Source organism: Corvus kubaryi, unplaced genomic scaffold (assembly GCF_017639235.1).
Source record: "Corvus kubaryi isolate FWS band 111438036 unplaced genomic scaffold, C.kubaryi_AGA036_p1.0 68, whole genome shotgun sequence".
NCBI classification, from domain to species: Eukaryota; Metazoa; Chordata; class Aves; order Passeriformes; family Corvidae; genus Corvus; species Corvus kubaryi.
The window spans coordinates 10282534-10306034 of NW_024582056.1; the positions used below are offsets into that span (position 1 = coordinate 10282534).

General features: G+C 38.5%; 1 protein-coding gene across 5 annotated transcripts in view; it reads left to right on the forward strand.

Annotated features, from left to right (window-relative positions):
• Nucleotides 1-23501, forward strand: part of SEMA5A (semaphorin 5A) — a 318257-nt gene that overhangs the window by 67242 nt on the left and 227514 nt on the right. For 4 of the 5 annotated variants that reach the window (XM_042048660.1, XM_042048663.1, XM_042048664.1 and 1 more), the window contains one exon: nucleotides 16996-17079. The gene's annotated coding sequence lies outside the window, so the exon portion shown is untranslated. Of the gene's footprint in view, nucleotides 1-15443; nucleotides 15538-16995; nucleotides 17080-23501 lie in introns of all 5 variants that reach the window. The other variant, XM_042048661.1, reaches the window with a different exon arrangement.

Consider the following 23501-nt stretch of genomic DNA (forward strand, 5'->3'; position numbering starts at 1 on the left):
TCTGAAGAGAGATGGAGTGGGAGGAAGGCCTGGTGGTAAATTAGCAACAGTGGCTGGTTGAAAAGGCAGGTTGAAGGTAAAACTAGCAGTAGGTTTTGGAAAAAGATGTTCTAGGAAAACGCTTGTTTACAGTCGTGTACCTGAATGTGTAAGAACAGGCCACAACTGCATTTCCCAGTTAGTGAAAGATGTTGCAGTAATTGCACTTTGCATTTCACCTCTCAAGCATATGTGGCATGGGTATCAAGGACCAGGCTTCAGAATATGTGTGTACATTAGATAAAAGGGCTGCTTTGAGTATTTCAGCATGAGAGAATTGCCTGCATGCAATATTGCTGACTCTGATGTCTGTCATGGCCGCAAAAGCCTCCAGCACGTTAGAATATTAGGTGACTTTGGCAACTGCCCTATTTGTGAAAAGCACATGTTGCACTTTTTTTCTCACCTGCTGTGTGAAGATGACAGGGGAAAGGGTGCTTTAGAAAAGTGGCTGCTGAGGTAAGAAGTTACTCACAACTGCCTTCTGAAAGAAGAACATCCTTACCCGTTCAAATCCCCTAAAATTTACAAAATACTTCAAAACTTTAAAGAATTCTAGTGCTTTTAGACAATTATGCCTTCAGCAATTGCAGTCCTCTGGGAAAGGGTTTTATTTCTTAGGGAATTTTCCCATGAGCTAATATGGTAATTGTTTCACAAAGCATGTTTAGGTAAACTTTTCGATGTTTTCAATGTGGATTCAGCTATAGGGTTTTGTGATTTAGGAGTATTCACATTTATGCACCTTTTTCACTTAGCTTTTAAAAACCTTTTCTACTGTTGTATGCAAGAAACAAACAAAAATTAAATTGTGCAAGCAAGAAATTCTGTTTATCTAATCTGTAGGAAGAAAATGATAAAGCTTTTTAAACCAGTGGTATTTTTCGAGTACAAAATTATTGAGTTATAAGCTTATGTGCTTTTGTTATTACAGCTGGGTCAGTTTAAGCTTGTTTCTGACCTTAGGTTCCCTTCTTCCCTTTAACCTTTTTGTGCCTCAGAGCTCACTCAGTTCATGGGAAGTCTGGCAGAGAGGAGACACTTGCAGTGTTTGGACAACTGAGCATTTCTAGATACCCAACTGTCACGAATTGTTCTTCGTGCACTTAGGAGGAGGCAAGCTCCAGCAATTTTTGCTAAATGTTTTCCTTCCCCCCACCCCCACACCCTTTTTCAGTTTTACTTTTTAAGAGTAAGAAAGTTGTGAAGTTGTGTTCTGCTTCAAGTACCCTTCTGCTGGTCCTCCTTCATCTGGTGAAGTGCTGGACTATTGATGACTGTGACCAGTGCTAGTTTTAAACCATTAAGCAGTTGGTATTTCCAGCCATTTTGCTGAAGAGTTTAATTTTTTCAAAATCCATCTTAAAAAGTTTGTGTTCATGTCGGGAAAAGAGCAGCTTCTTTTACAGCTTCTGTATAATATGCCAAGAGCTGCAGCTGATTTAAAACAAAGGTTCAGAAAAACCAACAAGGTCTATTCTAAACAGGCTCTGAGTGTGAGTAAAGCATTTCAGGCACATCAGAGGTGAAAATTCTATCCCGTCATTATGTCTCTAGAAGCTGAGGGAGTTGGAACTGATCAGACCTTCTGTAAAGCAGAGTGCAAAGGAGTCATTGGTGGTGTTTTTCCTTGTGTTCAGGATGACATTTTTGTGCTGCATTTACAGTCTGAGGACTACTAGCTGGTGAAATAACATAGCTCAAGCACAGTGTGGTCCTCAGAGCACACAGTGGTCCTTGTCATTAGGCCATTGTTTTTTCATGGGTTTGGTGGCACCAATGATTTTGTAATCAGATTTCAGTCAGTTGTGATTTGTAACTGGTGAAGTACTTTAAACATCTTGATGATGATGTGATCAATCCCATGAGCTGATTACTATTACTTTTATCATTCTTATCTGGCTTAATTCTGGAGTTTTCTTGGAGGAGGGTTTTTTTTTAATGCTTGGCACAGACTGTGGTCCTTTCTGTGCCTCTTTTTGCATTATTTGCTTCTTGCAATTAAAAGAAACTGTTCTCTGTTCTGGTTAACACCTTGAACACTGTCCCATTTTGTTGGTAATTGTTGTTTCTGTTGTACCTCCATTCTTATCTTTGGTTTCCAGATTGTCCTGAGTCATGGCTGAGATGTTCATATTTTTCCACTTTTCCCTAAAGATGTGCTCTTTATTGGTGGCAGTGTTAATTGTAGGATCCATAGTGTTCAGTTCTTCTCAAGGAAGGGACTTTAATTTCCCCAGTACAGGAACAGAAGGTGATTGTCCTGTGGGGTGACTTTGTTCCTTGACTCTAAATGCATCTCAGATTATGAACTTCAGTATCCTGATAGCATCCTAGACAAGGATGAAGTGTAGTGTCTCTGGAGATACCTTCTATGTTAGAAGCTTCTATGTTAGAAGCAAAAAGGACAATGCAGTGTGTGCATGCCTGGATATTAGAAAACTGGGGTTCTCTAAAATATTGTCTTGGGACTTCTGCTGTTGCTTTTTATTTAAATGTATACTGCAGCCTTTTATTTTTAAGTGAAAAATGTTTCTTGGTGTCAGTTCTCAGCTAAATTGTATGTGATGCCCATGACTAGGGATGAAAGAGTTAACACAGTTTTCTAGCAGCTTATTTTTTTCCACTGTTTCATGATTAAATATTTAAAGATTTGTAATGGTTTGGATGACCATGATAAGTGATTCTATTATTGTTCTCTATTTCATATGCATACATGTGTATACGTGTGTTAGAGTTACTTGAATTTTAACGGTGATGGATGATGAAGTTGGAAATAGTACCTACACCTCTTTCTCTGTTTAAGTGTGAATTACCTATTCAAGCACGCACCATAAAGTGCAATTAAATGTGTGTCTCTTGTGTTTAGGATTGGTGGTGATGGTTTTACTTGTGCTTTCTTTTGCTTACCTCCTCCTAAGTATTAAAGTTCCAGAAAAGGGAAAAACAGTGCAACAAAAAGGGATACTGGAATCCATAGAAATAATTGTAAATTTTGTCTCCTTTTGTAGCTGGAAGTGACCAGCTTTTCTTAGGACTTTAGTGAGAGTTTAGTAAAATAAGTGGTATAGTTAAAATAAATGCTGGATGGGCTTAAGGGATGATTTTTGTTGAGTTTCAAACTTCTATTGTATTTTAAACATATTTCTCATTTTGGTTCAGTTTAATAATCCACGATGTAGAAGTTCTTAGAGCTGTTTTGCAGGACTAAGTTATGGGGTTTCTTTTAATGAAAAACCATGAGGGAACTCAAAGCTTGTCATCTGCAGGATGAGGTACTAGCATTTTAAATTACATTTTGATTTGTGTGTGTGCTGGAGAAAACTCTTTCAAAATACAGCAGGTGATACATTTAAAAAGAATTTCAGAAGAGTTGCCAAGCTGTTTGAAGTCTAATTTGCCCAGCCTTGCTACTCATAAAAGTGTTTGAGAGCTCCAGGAGACACCTTTACTTTGTTTTTGTTGCTCTTTGAAATGAGAAGGTAGGGGGATGATTCAAGATAAATAGTGAAGAATTACATTGTAAAATTAGATAATTAAAAGAGGGCAATAAAGCTCTGAAAAACCTTGAAGTGTGGGCCATTTTCTACTTTCACTATGTGTCTGAAGTTCTAGTAGACCAATACCTATGATTAATTTCAAAACAGCATCAGTGCTGCAGAGTATCTTTGAGCAGAAGTATTAGTCCTTCTGTGGAAAGGGAAGGACATCCCGTATTTAGTAAAGAATTTTGCATCTTGGTCACTTTTCTTGAGGATCAGTTATAACTCTTGCCTTGCAAACAAGAGTGTACCCATGTCTTCCTGGTAGTCTGGAACCTGTTTTGAGGAGTAGGGTAGCGACTGAAATGATGTCTGAACTGAGCAAGTTGTCCAAATCCATCCAGAGGTGTTCTTACGTGACAGATAGTTCTCCCTTGTTCACTGTCTCACATCTAATTTGTTTCAAAGGACCTTCCTGCATTTTGTAATAATAAATAGAACCATTTTGTGATACAGTTGATTTAAAAACAGGACTGTCCAGGAAGAAAGGCAGAGCAGATGAATGCTCTTCTGCTGTACAATGAAATTATTGGAAATGTTGGATCCATTAAAAATTTAGTTCCCCCACTAGCTCTCCCAGTATTTTAAGGATGAGCTTCATCATGCACAGTATTAAGTGTCTTGCTTTCTGATTGTCTGTCAGTATTTCTTAGGAGATGGACTACTGGCTTCCTCATTAGTCCTTTGGGAATAGTTACAGGTATTCAAAGGCTGAAATTGGAGTTGAATCACTTCCAGTCGTGTTTGGTGTTTTGTGGAGACCAGTGGGAAAGCTTATAGCGATCTGAATGAAATTTTTACCGCAATTGTTGCTCTCCAACTCTCCCTGTTCCTTTGCCATCAAGGGGATATCTCTGGCATGCTTAACTAGTCTTTTTTCCCTAAGGAAGTGGATCACACATTATAAGTAGTATGTCTGTAAAAACAAATTGAAAGAAAGTAAAAGCTACTCCGCTTGGTTATGCTGTTGTAAATGAAGGTGATTCTTCTGAGGCAATTTTTTTAGAGTACATCCTAAAAAAGGGGTGGTAAACTTATGTTACTGTCCTGACTTTTTCCATCTTTTTCTTTCTTTGAATCTCTGATACACAGAGGCAAGTAAAAGAGCATAATATGTTTGATGGAAAACAGGCTAATGCAGAATGGGAGAAGACACATGAAATTGTGTTGCTATGCAGTATATAGCATACACAGTTAGCGGTACTAGGCGGGCAACTAACTTAGGGTTTTGTACAGGTTTCTCCACAAGATTTCCACCATGCACTTTGGGAATTCAGAGCTGAGGTGCTCTTGAGCAGCTTTTATTGACTTTGCATCCCATAGTTCTGATAAGATGCCTTGAAAATGAGCTTGTTAATTTTGCCATACTGCTGTCAAAAGGCTTTGACATTTCTAAAGGTGTCACTGAATACGGTGTAGAGAAGATATTGTGATAACCGTAACTTTCTTCTTGAGCTTCCCCTTATTAATTTTTAGTTTTTATGTAGAAAATTGATTTTAATTTGCAAACTGCAAGCCAACCTTGGAACTATGTCTTAAATCCCAGTGATATATCCTCTGTTAAAAATTATAGTAAATTCTGCTGTATTTAAAAAAAAAAAAAAAAAGGAAACCATACTGCACATAGCCTACCCATCCATTACCATTGTCTGTAGTGACTTTTCTGACTTACAGATGTTTCAAGACATACAGAAATGGAGCATGAATTGGGACGTTGCCAGGGAATGGCAAATAGCAGTGTCTCTTGTTGCATTTTTAAGCATGTAAGAATGTCTAAACAAGAACAAGATTCTTGCTGCTGAGTTTATTAACCTCCCACTTGATGACTTACCTTATCATTTCAATATTAATTTTTATTTCCTTTAGTTACTGAATCAGGATTTCTCCCTCTTCTCTGCCTTAATCCCTGCCTCTCAAGTGGGCTCTGCTTTTGTATTTACAGACTATGCAGCACTTTCCTACTGATGCTCTGTATGAAAATGAGGTGTTTTCATGACTACCCAATAGAAAAGTAGATGATCCTTATACTTTGTAAAAAAGGAAGGCAGCCTGTATACCTAAAACTGGTGTATTAAGAAGTGTTTATTGCAGTCTTTCATTGTTAGTATTTTTCTGAGCTGCCCTTCAGTGGATAGGAAGAAAAGGATTTACTGAGTCACAGGAGGGCACGTTCTGCTTTGTGTTTTGTGCCTATAAGCTCCATTCTAACAGCTCTGAGATATAGCATCAACCTGCCATAACAAGATGTGCATAATAAAGTAAAAACAGAGTGCTCATCTTTATTTTCCCTGAGGTTTGGTCTCTGCCTCGAGAACTGCCCCATGCTGCATCCCAGACTGCTTTGACGGTCTGATTGTCTATTTGCTCTATTGTTGCCTTTCCCTGGTCTTAAAATTAAAAGCCAGACACGGTTAAGGGGAAAAGGGGTTTTTACCTTGGTGTTTATTTAAGGATCCTCAAGGTGCACCACTTCCTCCAGGTGGAATGCGCCAAAAGGCACCTACATGATAGATCGCGTATACAATTTATAGGCCTTGCCAATTAGGATATCTGTCAAAGATTCCCCAATGAGAGGCTCAAATGAACCCCCCCATTCCGAGGAATCCCTCCCTGGATGGGTCTATCTTAGTTTACAGGATGTTCTAGGGAAGACCTTGGTTTCTCAGGATAGCATAGGGCTTTCTGACCTCCAACTGCTAGGCCTCCAGGATGTTTGGTCTCCTGGCTTAACAGAATATTGGGTCTAAGCTAAGTTATCAGACTTAAGGAATTACTAGTATGCATTCTAAAAGCACTGGAGATACATAAAAGCTATATAAAAGGTATATATAAAAAAAGGCAAAAAATCATCGTGGCATCACTATAAACTTTGAGACTTTAGCCGTGAAGTACAAGACCCATAGGTGTTCCCCAGAACAGCATGTTCCAACAGGGAAATAGAAAAACCTTTCCTATTCTTCCCAGTAATTCTCAGTAGTAGCACACAAAGCAGTGAGAAAGATCTATTTCTGGGTAGAGAAAATTTTCATCACAATGCTGCATCTGAACCATGACCTTAAGAGGATTTTTTGGGGAATGAGGAGGGACTGTAACATAGGTTAAAATTGTATAAAAAAGAATGTTTTTGTGAATTCAGAGCCTAATTTTGGGTAACTGGGGAGGTGTATTTGATCTCTCAAAGACCAAATTGTCCAGATGTAACACAGTTAAGACTATGACTCGAATCTTTGTTATGTCACTAGAGGAAATACCTGAAGATAACTCTTTGCATAGAAACGTGTGGACACAAACAAAAGCAAAAGGCATCTTTTGGCTTTATTTTGACTGGCAGTGGAGGGTAACAATAAACTGGTTTTAGTTTCTTTTCTACCACCAAGAAAGGAGAGGGGGGTATAAGAAATTAACAGAAATGAAAGAGGGGGAAAAATAAAACCCAGCACAAATACTGCTTATTTTTTAAAAATTGATTTTGGTGAAGAAAGGACTCTTCTATTAACAGCATAGTGTAGTCCTCAGACTGGATTAAACAGTTGCATAATTTTAATTTGATTGAGACAGAGCAGAGCAAGAAGCTTCTACCAGTGTATCTGCTGAGTGCCCTGCTGGGATGCTAATGTTTTCAGTAAGTCAAGGTTGCATATTTAAAAGTAAATGGTCCCTTTGCGTTATATCCTTCTTCCTGTGGCTAAAAGGAAGAAGTTTTAGCTAGAATTCTGTTTAACTGGAGCCTTCACTATCGCTCAGAGTTTCTGAGGGAGAGAAACAGAGGGTGCTCCTGGATGTGCAAAATATGTGTGCTTTTGGGCCAGCACTGACTGTGTGGTGTCATGGTGGAGGAATGTCTCCCACATGCTTACAGCGTTTTTGTTCAGTTTCATTTCATCTGTGATGATGGTAAAGTAATACAATTTTTTGCAAAATGTTTTGTCTTTTTTAATCCTATTACTTTAACGTTATGCTGTTAAAATCCCATTCTAACATTGTGTTTATATGGGAAAATTTAGTATACCCTTCTGTGTGGTCTAATTTTCATTTGTGATCTCTGTGTATCAATACTGCCTCCAGCACAAAGTGAAAGCCAGATTAATTTGTTTTGAAAAAATTCAGACCTTGGGGTAGAAAGTGAGAGGATAAGTTGTGTGGTAGGTAGAAGCACTGACAATTTCAGTATGGGCACCAGGTATATGTATTTAGTCTGTGGTAGAGTTTGAAGTTTATCGTAGACAAAGTGTGATTATCTCACAGATTTATCTGCAGTGCAGTTTCTCTTTGCTTTGTTGCATTGTTTCAAGTTATCTTACCTTTGAAAGCTGATGAGGACTTTGTAATATGGCAGCTTTTCCAGGAGTATTGTTTGAATTTCTGAAGGGAGTACCAGTCTTAAAATCAGAATTTCCATATGAAGTTTAGGTGTGTCTTTGATGTTTCTTCTTCTTGTTTGTACTATTTATTTCCTGCAGTTGTTCTAGGAAAATTTTAGTGACTTGCTCAGATGCAGATGTTCTAAATCAAATACCTTTTTCTTCTTAATTATATAATTACAAGAGATCAGAAACAACAGAATCATACAAATCCTTGCAGACAGATTTGAACAGGACATGCATCCTACTATCCTGTCCTAGTAAGCAAAATCTTCTGTTTCACAATTCAAATTCTTGTATGCTCCTAACGGTGTTTCTAATAGGAGTTTCCTGTTAATTGGTGAGTTTACTGCAGTTAGCTTTGTATGAATTACTGATTCATACTGTTAAGTTGTGAATTAACATCTGAGTTGTAAGTGTTGCTTGGTGAACTGTCAAAGATAATGAGAGCCAATACCTGATACTGAAGTTAACATTGCATTTTAATAAACGCTCCTCAGGACCATGTGCCTGTGCCTATGCAAACTTTTCTGCTAAGTTCTCCCAAAGTTTGAGTGCCAAAAATTCCAGATCAACCCCAGCACCAGCTACCAAAATCTCTTTCTCTCTCTGTTATGTTCTTGTATGAAAATGGGATCTCGAACAGACTTGAAATACAGGATCAAAATCAGATCTAGGTATTCTTTTTCAGCTGCCTGAGGTGAATGCAGAATCCTGTACTTCATGCTCTACTCAGTGTGAATGTAATATGTTAATTGAAAATAAATATAGATTCTGTGGATCAGAGATACTGGAGGAGGGAGAGCTGTGAAAGGAAGTTCATTGTGGGCACAGTGCAGGGCAATTCTGGGATCTGTTGCCTACATTTTTAAGCCTAGTGCACAGCAGAGCATAGAAGGCGTTTGTTTTTAACGATCGCTTATGATGAACTGGGTGTTGTAATCAAAGACTTGACAGGGATCCTACTTGTATATTAAAACTCTTCTTCCTTAATCTTGTTAGTACTGAACACAAGAGAAAAATATCTGTTGAGGAGCTTGGAAATTATTGTGTGTGTCCTCCCTGGGATGGTGCCCAGGACTGAAGTGTTTACCTCTGTCTGTTTGCTTAGCGTGAGGCATTTGTGATTGCTTCAGCACAGTGAGCAGCCAGGAAGATGGGAGTTTGCGTGCATGTTGGGTGGCAAAGGGAGGGGATAGGCTGCTAGAGGAATGCCAAAGCACTGCATGCTTTCATTGCTGATGGGGAAAACATTTGGCCCTGGGTAAGAATATTTCAGACAAGGCTTGGAATATGTCCATATCACAACAACCATATTCTTGCTATCTCTTCAGTCACCTAAAAAAATGAACCCTAAACTCCACAGCATTCAACTTCATGCTGAAGAGAGAGTAGAAGAGCTAAGAATCTTGCTGGGGGAAGCAGGGAGCATCTATCAGTTTGGGATTTATGGTACCAGATGGACTGTGCTGTGTGTTCTGGCTCCAGTGATGGATATGTTAAGATTTGTCTTTCTCTCATGCATGCTGAGATGGAAAAAGGGAAAGCATCCATCACTGAAGGAGAACAAAGAAAGCCAGAAAAAAAAATTACACAGAATATGAAAGCACCATAGACAAAGAAACTGTTGTTACTTCTCTCTCTTACATCATAAGGGATCTCAATACATTTGGGCTGGGAAATCTAAACTGTATAAACCTTGTTGACGTGTTGTACCAACCAATGCATACACACACTCTGCCCCACTCAACCTCCCCTCCCATAATGTTTAAGAAGTGTCCCCCCATTTGGAAAAGCAGATTGCAAATCAATTTTTCTTTTCTCGATGCATAACAAATAAAACTAATAGTCTTACCTACGATTTAATATGATCTTCTGTATTTAAAATGGAATGGATATGATTTCTTTAAATCGTTTTGGAACACTTAGACTAACAAAGTGGATAAGCCAGCTTTTGGAATAAACTGACATGTGTAAAAACTGGCAGAGTTTTTAAACACTGTACATTTTAATTGCCTTTTGTTGGGGTATTATTACTTCAGCTGCACAATTATGGGAGCCTGCTGCATATTAGCACAGTTTTCCAATAACCTCAGGCTATATGCACTGAGTTGGATTTTCCTCTTCAGACTATCATCTTGGATTCTCCCAGACTACATACCACTGCTTTTTTTGTCTTTCTCTATAGCAGTGCATGCTGTAGGCAATAGTGAGTGTAATACTTTCTTCATTGTTAGGCAGTGAACATTATCAGCAGCTGCAATATTCAGGATTAGCCTTTTTGTTATTATTTGGCATCTGCAGTACCTACGTGAATCTGTTCAGTCCTGTTTCTCCAGAAGGCAGCTGGGCTCTCTGACTGAGAGAACACAACCATAAACATTTCCTGTAATTGTCACTATCCTCAGGAGTTCAGTCTTAATTGGAACTGCAGTTTTTCCAATGCAGTTCACTGAGATATATAAAAACTTGCATTTTATTTAAAAAACAGGGGTTATATTAAATGACATCTTCGCGCTTTATAATGGTGGAATGGGGTCAGATCAAGGTTCTCAAAGATACACCACAAATCAGTTCCTGAGTGAGACCTATAATCCAGGTCTCATAACCCCAAGCTTCATCCTTGGTCTGCTAGCAAGCAGATGTCTCTGAATTAATTATGCTACAGAAAATGTATCAGCTGGTATTCTGCTGTACAGCAAATGTATTTCAGAATAGTAGATAAAATCTAGGACTTTCCTGGGGCTTGTGGACTTTATTTTTCTCTAGGAGGTGTCTGTCATCTAAGCTTCATTTGAATTTTTTAAAACTGAAATGAAAAGGTTCACTGGCTTTTGAAAAGGGTCAGAGAAAACAGTATTTCTATTTATTTTTATGGTTACATGTTTAAAGATGCATTGGCTAAGGACTGAGCTTCCATGATACCCATAATTTTGGTTTTACCTTTCTTACCTTACTTGCCACCTTTGGAAAATAAAGGAGCCATGTACTGGTTAATGAAAGAGAGGAAGGAAGCAACTGTTTCATGTAGACTAAATTACAGGGTATTCAGTTTTGCTTGTTTTTCCTAAATTGTCATAGGTATTGAAAACCACGGTGATCAATGAAATTTAAGATTTACATGCTAGCATCAGTTGCCAGCATGTCACTTAAATCAGAGAATCAGTTAAGACATGAAATTACTTGGAAGAATTCCAGAAAAGGAGTAACATTTTATTCCAAGAATAGTTGCACTCCTGTTAGGGTGGGTGGAGTGATGTTGAGACTATTTATGCTACAGGTGAAAATGGTAGAAGAGGTAGAAGCAGTACAGTGTTGCATTTTAGGGAAGAAAGGAGATTTCTCAAGAAGACCATTGAATGGTATCCTTCTGCAAAATTAAAATGCATGTGCACACAAACATACACACAAAACCAAACCAAAATGAACAAAAGAACCCCAAACCAAACACAGTACATCTATTTAGTTTCATCTTAAGGACACCCAAAATTGCTAGAAACATTTTTTTTTATCTAAGTCTTGTAGAGATACACACAGAAACAAATCTTGTGTACATATGCTATAGTGTTCAATAATTCTTTTGTTTGACTTGCATTATGAATTTGATTTCTCTGGTTATGACACTTGTGGCTTTTTGTGTCCTCAGTACTAATGCCATTTGGCTGAAAGGTAGTAAAAGGTGTTATTCTTGTCAGTATCCTGGAACTGGAAAAGTCTGCCTGGATCATCAGACCAGTGAAATTCAGGTTCAGAAAACCATGCAAAAGTTTGGAGACATGTAGGCAGCAAATACCAGTGGCAACAGAACACTTGAAATGTCCTATAGACTTCAGTCAAGACTAGAAAGCACAAGGATACATGGTGTCACACTCAAGAATAAATATTTTCAGAAGTTTTGCTGTCACGCTCAAGGAGATCAGAGTTGTATCAGAACTGTTTTATTTTAAATAAAATTATTCGGTTGTGTAATTTGCAGAAAGTTGGATAAAGGTCATGTTTTCCCTGCTCTTTGAAGTCTTCATGAAAAACATGACTTCAGTGGGAGCAAGACCACAATAATTTCTCTTTCATTACTGTTTTTCTCCATTTCTACCATTTTAAACAAGGTAACACTATTTGTTCTGTCAGCAGTCTTAATAATGTATTATACTTTAAAAATTATTATTTTGGGATCATGGATTAGGTTTTGGAAGAGCTAAGTGCTGCTCTTGGACTATAAATCTGTGGTGGTTAGTTAAAAGGCTAAATGAACTTTAACATGTCCTGTCACTTTGACCTCAGTGGAGTTAAAGCAAGTAGCAGGGCAAGTTCAGTGGCTTTAGATGAGTTATTGTTAGTCAAATCCTTGCAAAGCCAAATAAATGTTACATCATTCTGTTTTGTAATTTTCATCCAGAGAGCTCTGGCTGACTGATGACTTCCCATATTCTGGTCCATGCTTTCCTGCTAGCAATACATTTCCTGTCCTGATACTCCAGTCTCTACATTTCTTCTGATTTTGGCCTAATGGAGTCTGTTCTGATTCTGTTGTGTTTACCATGCCTATGGAGTCAGCCTGACAAACTGAGGATCAGTCACATCTGTTCCTTATGTGATTTGCCTGCAGCTGTGTGTGTGTGTGCACATGTCCACAGTTGTTCATGACTGGAGCCTGTGCTCAGCAAGGCAAGAACTTAAGAGAGTCCTGGTACTGCTCCTGTTTTGATCAGATGTAATTTCTGAGTTGAACCAGAAGACACATGTGTCAAGACCTGGAAGTTTCCCAGCCCTGCATGTGAAGCAGAAGTGCACGTAGCACTCTGCACATTGAGCTTCTGGTCTGCAGTACGTGTCTGCAGGTGCCTGTCTGGGATGTGTTTGTATGGGCTGGTTCTGTGGTGTCAAGCAGTGGTGGCTGGGACATGTTCAAGGATGTTATTGATTTTTCATTTGTTCTGCTTTTTCCCCCTAAAAATTCCTACCTTTATTTTATTTTGGTTTTGCTCTGCCCAATATTGCGCTTTGGAAAGCACATTAAAAAAATACAGATTTATAAGAAGGCTATTCCTATTTCTTTCATGTTCCTTATGCCTAAATTCTGCTCAATAATTGCCATCTTTCCATGTGCATTCTTTAGTCAAGCAAATAAGCTGAATTTAATGAGATCTTTTTCCTTATGCAAGGACCTTTTCAGCATGAAGAGAGAAAGATAAGTAGTAATATTTGTTAGCATATATCATAAGGAGAAATGTTCGTATTTGTAGAAGGAACACAAGGTTGTGGATTGCAGTTGTAACCATTCATCCTTGAATGATTCCTGAAAGTAGGGTATATTTGCATAATGCAGGCGTGTTTTGGAGGAGGGAAAGAGGAAGGAGAATATTTTTGTCTTTTTATTCTTACTCTTGTTTTCCTCTCTCATTCTCAGTTCTGATACAGTTTCAGTTTTGACAAGATTTTCTCTCTTGCCAGATATCAACAAAAGCAAAAATGTGTTCAATAGCAGTACGTGAAGTTTACTTGTATTTGTTCAGTTCTCCTGTGCATAGATGGTGAGAACACTGAAGTGGGGAAAAACCCCATCCACCTGGTGTTCCTGACACTTCTACTTTAGCTCCAACATCAGCCAAAGTCACTTGGAGCAGCTTCCTTAACTCAGGTTGTCAACTTTGTGGAGCAAAAGCTGAGGCTGGCTGGTGAGATGATGTGGAGCTGGCATGTTCTTATCCTACCGGTGTCCTTTTTTTGTCTTGCGAGGTGAGCAGGGGTTGACATTAGGTGCTGTGTGAAGATCTTGAGTGCCTGGGCAAGCTCTCAGCTGACTGGGTGAGGTGAGGTTCTGCTGTGGCACACTGCCTGAGCAGTGCCACACAGCTACAGCAGAAGTGGGAAGCCTCAGTGTGCAGAGGCTTCTCTCTGTCATGGTGTCTAGACATGCTGTGATTATTTCTTTGCTCAGTTCAGTGTGTAGCCAAATGTCTTTTCAAGTATAGTAGAGAGGTGTGAGCACAGTGCCTGCACCCATGTAACAGTGAAGGTGGTAACTGTGTGCGTGCTCCGCCAGATTTAATCACGCAGCTTGGTCATACCAGTGACTTTAGTACCATATCCTATCAGCAGCAGGAATCAGCACTGCCATGTGTTTAGCTTTAAATCTTGTGAAGATTTCTTGAAACCTTCCACTAATATACACCTATGTGTATTTTTATCCATTTGCACAAGTCCCACCCTCTGCCCTGCTGTCCCATTCTTTTAAATTAATGGGCTTCTGGAAAATAAAATGTATCATGGCTGAATTCCCCTCTTGTGTACTTGTGTTTATCATTGAGAGTAGGGACAAACAGCTGTTTGGAAAGTGAGTTTGTCTGTTGTTTTTCCTGACCATTTTCATGGAAGTTTTTGTGTTAGACTGAAACTGATCATCAGTTCCAGTAGTCCTTTTGAAAGGAAAGAGTGGGAGACAGAGGCATGAGGCAAAGCCACACCAGCCTTTTTGCTTTAGCAACTGATACTAAACCAAAGCAAAAGGAAACTAAACCATGGTTGCATACCTCCCAGTAAAATAATTGATGTGGTTTTTTTGCAGTTAGACTTCTAATTTTGGTGACTTTATTTACAGTTTCTGTAAGACAGGTTTGGTGTGGGCTGTGTAGACTGAGTTAGTCTAATTTTAGCTTAAATTAGTGAATACTCAGGCTAGTTTCTGGTGTTACCGTACCCACAGCATGTACTGTGTTGTTCTTGATGAGAGTGCCACCACAGTCATAGGAGCAGCAGGGTTGCCATATGAAGAAGTGTAAGGGAAGGAAGACGTGAATCTGTAGAAATCTAACCTTTATGTATTAGTTTTTATGTGCGTGCACGTTTTCCCTAAATCAATACGGTGGGTTCATACTCCGCTTTCCAGTTTTGTTTAGGCAATTGTTAAGATTAGAATAAAAGTAAACTTGCTATAGCTTTTATTTTGGTCAAACAAAATCTGGTATATTTATGTAGAAATAAGAATTGTGAAGTGAGTGGTGGAGGGACAATGGTCAGGTTCAAGTGGTTGTAGAAAGCACTGGTACTGTTAGGCTTGTTTAGGAAAATTGAGGTGTATATAGCCTTCTTTTCAGAAGTCTAATAATTTCAGAGTCTAATAATTCAGCTGCTCATTCTGGTGTCGTGAGAACATACATAAATCACTAGCACACTGCATCTTGGAGATGGGTTGCTTGTAGTTGTCTGTAGAACTTACTGCATGGTAACAGTTATAATTAATTACTTGACAGACTGAATGTCTCAGAGTAGTTTGTCATCAACATGCACTGGTGACGGGTAGTTTGAGTGTTGAGGTGTTCGAATATTCTTTGGTACGTAGTAGTATGAAAAGCAGAATTTGGTCCTCTTCCAAGTTTTAAATTTGTCCTTGCCTTTCTGAAAAGTGGGAGGCAAAGAAAAGGTAATGCAATGTCTTGTTGAAAATATAAGCTTCTCCTACCACCTTGGACTATGAAACTGAAAGTGACTTTCTGTCCTTTAGCTTTGATTGATCCCTATGGCATGGAGAAGACCATCTAAATCTGCTTTTGGTAACTTCTACAGCAGAGTTTGACGTCACTGAATTTCACGGAGGGGTGTGTATATGTGCACATATGATATAAATTCTTAATTTAGGAGAAAACATGTAAATTATAATCTGAAGTACTTGGCGATAGGGAGAATGGGATTCTTGGGAAATTTTGATGTGGTAAACATAAATCTGAATCTTTGTTGTCTAACCTGGGGAATTCTTCTTGTTCGTAAGGTGTTTCCAAGCATTTTAACCTTACGCGTTTGGTAGATTTCCTGAGACTTCCATTGTAGGTGATTGAATGACGGACCCAGACCGGCAGGGAATCTGAATCATTTATTCCAAGGAGTGAGTTGGTTTTATACACTTTTCTAAGGCACAGTATTTCCTTACATGGCGTGACCTATCCTGTGTTGCCACATCACCAACACACTTCGTAGGGGTCTGCTGTGTGACACCTCCTCCCCCAGGGTCCGGTGGGGACAAGCCTCTGTGTGCTGACATGTGCTCCTTTGTGCTGCCATGTGCCTCTGCAGGCAGGTTTTACAGCTCACAACCCAATTCTATCTTATAATTCCCCATATTCCATAAGTCAAGAAAGCACTGGAAAAAAATCACAAACACTTCTAGTCATCTAGTACACTCATTTCATATAAGTGAGTAAACAGAGTGGAACAATGACTCCTTTTTTGCCTCGTGTCTCTGTTTAGGTTCAAGGGTGAACTGTTGATTGCTAGTGTATTTTTTCTGCTCCGTAGACGCTGTCAATCTAGGAAATGAATGCTTAAACTGGACAGAGTACTACTGTTCTTTCTTGTGAAGTGCCGTTTTCTTGAGGTGTTGTGAGCCGGAAACTGCTGCGTGTTTCCTGTCTTCATGTTTCAAGTAGAGATAGCACTTGATTGATTAGAAACACTTTCTTTGTTTCAATAAATAAAAAAGCAAGATAATTTTTTTAATATTTATATTGTATTTGTCATTCCTACAAGATGGGTTATTGTCTTGAAATGTGCTTAATGATGCATCTCTTTCTTGAAAATGCCCTTTGTATTATTTTGAGATATTAGACAGTAACTGCATTTTTCTCTTGAACTTTATCTTTTGTGGAAAGATGGAAGAATACTAAAGTTTTACCCATCTGAATTTTGTCATGGATTTTACTCAGGGACAGATTTAAGTCCATGTATTTGACCTGTTTAATTTTAGTGGTGTTAAGGCACCAAGGCAAAATTTTATAGTAAGGATTTTTCTCAAATTCATATCTCATGGATTTCGGTAATTCTGCAGCAAGTATTCCTCTTCTGATTCTCATCCCAAACTGCCAGGTATTTTAAAGAATGATTTTTTTTTCCCTATCTCTTTCCATTTGGTTCTTGTTCACACTGTATTGTTAAAGTGCCTTACATTTCTAATTTATTGACTTGAAAGACATGTTTTATGTCTGCAATAAATGTCTGAGAATTGCTGATGAACTGTCTCCTCATTATCCATTTTCTCTCTTTTGTGTTTCCTTAACTCCTAGGAGCCTTCAAGGTAGACCCACTTTTGCTCTGCACAAATGCTGAACAGAGGCAGTACGTGTTTACAGAGGGATGGTGACTAAAAGGTGGGTAAGGGACTTCATTTTGTTCAGTCAGTAGATGATGATGTCATGGAGAGATTGTAAGATGATGTCTGGAAAAAAGACTTGTGATGTGACTTTGTAGACCATTACAGTTGTTCTGCCTTTCTCTTTTCCCTAAGCTAAAGAAATTCAACAAATGGAAATGGGAGGAAGAAAAAGAACATGCAATTCTCCTCTCATCTTACCTCTCTTAAATTATGCTCAATTTCAGAAAGGGAAACTATGTAAAAAGGGGGATGTTTGTTTAAAGTGACACTTAAAGGGTAACTGTAAGAGTAACATGTTTGTAGGTGACTATTTCAGGATACTGTTTTGAAGGCGCCACACAAATGCTTACCATCAGTCTAAAAATGTCTTAGGAAAAGGAAGCCTGTATAGCTAAATGACAAGGTAGAGGAGACTATTAAAAGCAAGAGGACATCTTAAAAAAAGCTGTGTCTGTGTTCAGAGAAGGAAATAAGACCAGAACATTCCTCTATCAGGCAAAACAGAAAGTTAATAAATGCTTTTTTCAACCACACCAAGAGCAGGAAGCCAGCGTGAAGAGTCTGTGTGGCCGGTGTATGACACTATGAAGTGAACGATCCGAGATAAAGCAATGGCAGAAAACTGAGTAATTCCTGTGTGCATGTGCTCACCACTGAAAAGTGTGGGGTGGTTCCTGTTTTGGAAACCTTCTTATGGGAGGCTTAGGAGATTGCCTTTCTGGAACAAATTGCATGTTCTCAATTTAGCAGGTCCAGATGTAGTTTACCCAGGTTTTTATGAATGGTAGAGTGAAATGGACCAGCTACAGACTGCAGTAGGCAGCCCCTTGCTTTTAAGTGTCTCAGCAGTTGAATACTTAGAGATGTCTAATTTGATGCTGTATTTCAGAAAGCATTCATGTGGACTCAGGGAATCTAAAAACCAACGGGCCTCTTGTTTAAACTGAGTGGATTAATTAAAAAAATTAGATTAGTATCTCTGTTTTAGAAAGGACATTGAGTATTATAGTGGGGATACTGAGAAAGGATTGATTTCTGTGAATAAAAGCCTGATTAAGAGCATATTTAAGAACTGGTGAACTGGTTAATTTTATCCTTCAACTACTTGAAGGATGCTTACAAAGATGAGCCACTGATAGAGCCAATGTTCCTAGTTGTGGCAAACCATATATCAGGAGGTTAATGTGCAGATTGCAAATTAAAGTATTCCGATTTGGCATTGTAGGAAAAACTTTTTCCATAGGAATGTAGTGCAACACTGAATAAAATTACCTGGGGATGTGGTGGGGACGGCACCTCTCCCAGGGGGGAAGCTTTCAAGTCTTAGTTGAACAGTGCTGCCGCTGACCTGATCTTCTGTGGCTTTTAGTGGCTAGTCAGACTGGATAGCTGGATGAATCCCAGAGATCTTACCTAGCTGGCATTTTTGTGATTTGAAGTCAAGTCTTCCTAAAATGCTATGGTCTTTTGAAGGAGACAACTGGCATGCAGATGAAAGACATCATTGGATGTATTGTTCTACTTAAATTAAGAAAAAGTATTTCATATTCAAAGTTCTCTTGAAAGTTTTTTAAAGGAACTAAACAAGCACAAGTTAAGGAGGAGGACTGACAACTGTGTAAATAATTGGTTAAATGGTAAGGAAAAAAAACTTCAGGAGAAAAGTGTGTTGGAAATCACCAGTGGATTTCCATAGATATCCCTGTGAGTGCCCAGGGGTATTTTTGTATTCATAAGTGACTTGAGACAAAAGTGTGGTGACAAGGTTTGTTTCTGAAACTAAGTTATTAAGGACGAAAGAAGGTAAAAAAAAAGGGGGCCGACTGAAAAAATGCAAAAGAACAGTATAAAACCAAGTGGCCATTAAAATGATGGAAGAAATTCAGGATCAGTAATGTTAAAATACTTTGAGTTAGCTTGAGGTCTTGAGACTATAAGCAGCAATTTACTGAAAAAATCAGCCCTATGCTTTAGTAGCAATCAAGAAGTAAATTTATTTCAGGAATTGCTCTGAAAGGAGAGAAATCAAAATATTAGGGCACTTTCTAAATCTGTGATGTTTTACATCTTAGATATGGTGTGCTGTCCTGGTCTTGTCATCTCAGAATAAATGGAGTAGAACAGGAAAAGTTTCAGAAAAGGGCAACAAGAATGAAGAAGAGCAGCAGGATGCAGAATTCATACATGGAGCAGCATCCATGCAAGAACAACTAACTAGATGAGAGTTTCCAGACTGGAAAAGAGATAGTGGCCAGATGCTAATGCTAGGTGTGTATAAAATTAAAGGAACTGTGAGGTGCGTGGATGGGAAATGAATACTCAGTGCTGCCTAATTTTGTATTAGAAAAGACATGAGGTGAAACAGGCAGGGAACATTTTTAAAGCTAGGAAAAGAAGTGTTTTGGTTTTTTGCATAGTGTGTAAGTCAGTTCTGAAATTTCTTGCCACAGCATGCTTTGTGTGCTGCATGGGTATAATGTGCTTCTGAACAAAGTTGGAAAAGGAGGTGGGAAAAAAATAGAAGACAAAAAAAAAGAGGTGATAAACAAAGGTATTACATCTGGGTAAGGAAGTGACGGAGCTGCAAACTGTGGAAAGTGTGAAGGGCTTTGGGAGGAGCGGAAGAGAATTTTTGTATATGACTGCTCTGAGCATCTGCTCTTAGCTGCTCCTGGAGACAGAGTAGGAGGTCAGGCTGGATGTTTTGTCTGAGTTGGTTTTGTCATTTCAGCTGGGCTAAACAGCCAGCCTGACCCACTGTGGTGGTTCTTACATACTATTTTATAAACAGTAAGGTTGCAGGGTACAGTCCCAGAAGAGAACTCTGTTGCTAACACTATTTTAAAAAATGCTAAGCTGTTATGTAATTTGAGCTCTCCCACTGAGCTTGGAGCCTTTTCCCTCATTGTGAGATAAATACTTTTAATCTTATTTTGGCACTTGATAAATGACAATTGAATTTTTTTTAATATGTTCAAGCTGTTTCTTTGAGAGTTCAATTCTTAGTCAAAAAATCTCAGTTTTCTGTTTACTGTGTTCCCTGTACAGTCTGTAGTGCCTGTCAGGGAGCGTAGAATTATCAGAACACCTTTTCTCAATCTGAAAGTTCTAGTGATCCCTGTTTTGGTGTAGAGACAGTAGACTTCAAGGGTAGAGATAAGCCAGATGAAATGGCAAAGCCTAAAGGAAGTACAAAGAGAATGAGAAAACACTGATAAATTTGGAGATATTTTTGTGCTTGCAAATTAGCTCAAGAAGCAAAGTGTTGGAGTTATCATGATCAAAGGGGAAAGGCTAAAAGTGACAGTGTTTCATAATGATAGCAGTTGAAATGGAACAGATAAGACTACTGGAAAAAAGATCGTTGTGGGAGAAGATTAGAGGAAAATAGGTAGATTGATCTGAAGGAGTTGAATGAAAAGATTGAGAAACTACTGAATAAAATTCTGAAGAATTAACAGAATTTTAGGAGCTTAGAGTGGAGCAGATACTGGGAATGAAAGAAACGGTGTGTTTGGTTTTCTATCAGTGGTTTATGGATGTGAGATGGATGGATCCATGAAAGTATTAAAGAGTATTCCAACTTCCTGTACCAGTATCTGACTTCTGGGAAGTTTTCCAAGAGAACTTGAAATAAAAAAATTATGGAGGGAAAAATTGGTTGTTTTTTTTTTTGGTTAGGTCAGAGAGGTTAGTAGCTCTTGGCAAAAATGAAATTTGTTTGCAAAAATGAATCTAAAGAAACTGAAATGGAGACTGAGAATTTCTAAGTAATATGGCCAAGACTTGCAGAGACAAAAATGATATGAAAATTTGAAATAGTGATGTACAGTCCTGAAGAAAGAGTATTTTTCTTGCAGGAAGAGGGGATACAAGGGTGTTGTTTTAGATAAATGGATAGGAATTGCAGAATAAGAGCAGTTAAAAGGGAAAGAAGAAGAGGTATATAACATAAATCATGACCAATTTAAAGTATTGCTTAGGTCAGCCGTTTCCCTACCCACCTAATTCTTTGACCTCATCCATTTGTGAATAAAAGTTCTTCTTCCTGGGCTTCTAACTCTTCTGGTATCTTCCTTGTGGCACTGTGTGTGTAGTGATGGGAGGTTTTCCTTTGTGCCGGACCTGTGGAATTTTAACAAATGAAGCACAACAATGAAAAGCTCATTAGCAATAGTTCTTTGTTACAAGGAACCTGCATTGCTTCAAAGCAGCAATAGCAATTTCCAAGTCGAAGGAGCTTCATTCTCTTTCACAAATTTTGTGCCTGGTGTGTAACATAACTGCATATCACTGAGCTGCAAAGAGCTTTGTACTGAAGTGATGAATTGTGCTGTGCTTGAATCTGCATATGAGGTGAAGAAGGATCAGAGAGGGATGGATGAGGTCATTGTGCCTAATGGAAGAGTCTTTGTGTCTTGCTACAGAGAATGAGACTCTTCCCATTAAAGCCAGTTAAATCTCTGAGATTAATGGCATCTAGAAGCAGGGTTTTAACACCTGGTCTGAAACTAAATGGTCTTTGATTTATAATTTTAATCTCTCTGGTTTTTTTCTTATGCTTAAAATTCTAGCTAGGGGTAAGGTTAGGCTTCCCCCCCACTGGCACAACTGCCCTCCTTCAGGTCACGCTGCTTGGAATAGAGATGCTGCCTTTAATTATTCCAGATATCTCTCATTTGTCCAAAGTCTCAGGGGATGCTTTCTCTTGTTGTGATGATTGAAAATGTCAAAAGAATTTGTAGAAAAGGGTACTGCTTTGAGACGTTTTGAGCTGACTCTGTTGATCCAAGTTTGGTGCATTTATATATATTTTTTTTTCCACACGACAGAGATTTTTATACTTGCAGTGTGTGCATTAAAATATGTATAATCTGTTTGCTCTGGAAGTCCTTTTGGCAACACCACTGAAGCAGTTTGAATTATTTTTCACTCGGATTCAGATGGTATCTTTATAAAATGTGGTGAAATCCAGTGCTGGAAAACAAGCAAGATTGACAGCCCTGGAAATTGAAATCCCTGTTAATCCATGTCCTAGCTAGCACAGCCTAGCTGGAGCAGACTCTCTATCTTGGCAGCACGGCTCATGGTTAACCTGATGAGATGACCTCTGCTTCAGTTATTTATTGTTTACAGAGCACTGAAGGTTTGCAAAGATTTTTCACAGTGAGAACAATATGTTTCAATTTCTGTTTTCAACATCTTTCTATATGATGTGTTCATTATGGTATAAATACAGGTTTGTGTCTTTTTAAAAAGCAGAGCTCTGAACTTTGCACTGAATTTCTTCTGTAAAAGTTATAGAAATTGGTAGGGCTGTAGTGAAAGAAACAGAATGCATGATGGTGACATGAGCAATTTAGCATTTCTGCTAGGTCACTCTGCAGCTGTCCCATCAGCATCATGGTGAAAGTGGTATGTAACAGAAGAAAGAGTTGGCCACGTATGAAAGGATGGGGGGAATTTGTTCCTGTATCTGAAGTTGTGTGCCCCAGAGAGAGTCCCATCCTCTCTCTGGGGTGAAGCATGCTGAGGTAGAGCATAGCAACCACATCATGCTAGGAAGTTTGTTATTACTCTTTGGTAAGTTGAGTGTCATTTGCATTTTCAATATTTGTCTTCTCAAGTTACACATTTCCTAACACTGCCATAAATTGCCAGCTTTTTACTTGGCCAGATGCCTACAATATAAGCAAGTTTCCTTGTTTGGTGTGGGGTTTTTGTGTGTCCAGTCTCTTTTTTTTTGCCCCTCTCTAGGTCAAAATCTGCATTTTATTATTGCACAAAGTACCCAGTGGAAAGGCATTGAATCCTCAGCATTTTCCTTTTGGGCTCTTTATTTTGAATTCCAACAATAGATTCCACAGGCTCTTCTCATACCTGTGATACTTGCATCTAGTTGCACCACTGTTGCATAGAGTGACACTTTTCTGCTCTGACTTTTCAACACCACACCCACAGCCAAAGAGAAGGGTTTATTTGTAAAATATTTTATTGTACTTGTGTTTTACTTTGTGTCATTAATAGAGACCATTTCCAACGGTTCTTTCTTGTTTGGTTGGTTGATATTTTTATTTAATGGCCATTTTTCCTTGGTATTCCTTCTAGAGATTTGGTCTTGGACTGTTGTACTGGAAGTAGATTTAACAACAAGTCTTTCTGCAGCAATATGCAAATGACATTAAAGCAGAGACTTAGTAAATAAAGGAGAAAGAATATAACTGCAAAAGGATTACAGAAGAGGAGAAGAGACGAAGACTGTGAGATCTTAATATTGTAAGAGCATTTTTAGTACCACTGTCAGGTGAAGAAAAGAAATAAAAGCAAATACAGGAAAGGAAAGGTAGTGTTTTAGCATGTTATTTATGTTTAAATGAATCCCCTCTTCTGCTGATGACAGAATCTTTTTTTTACCTC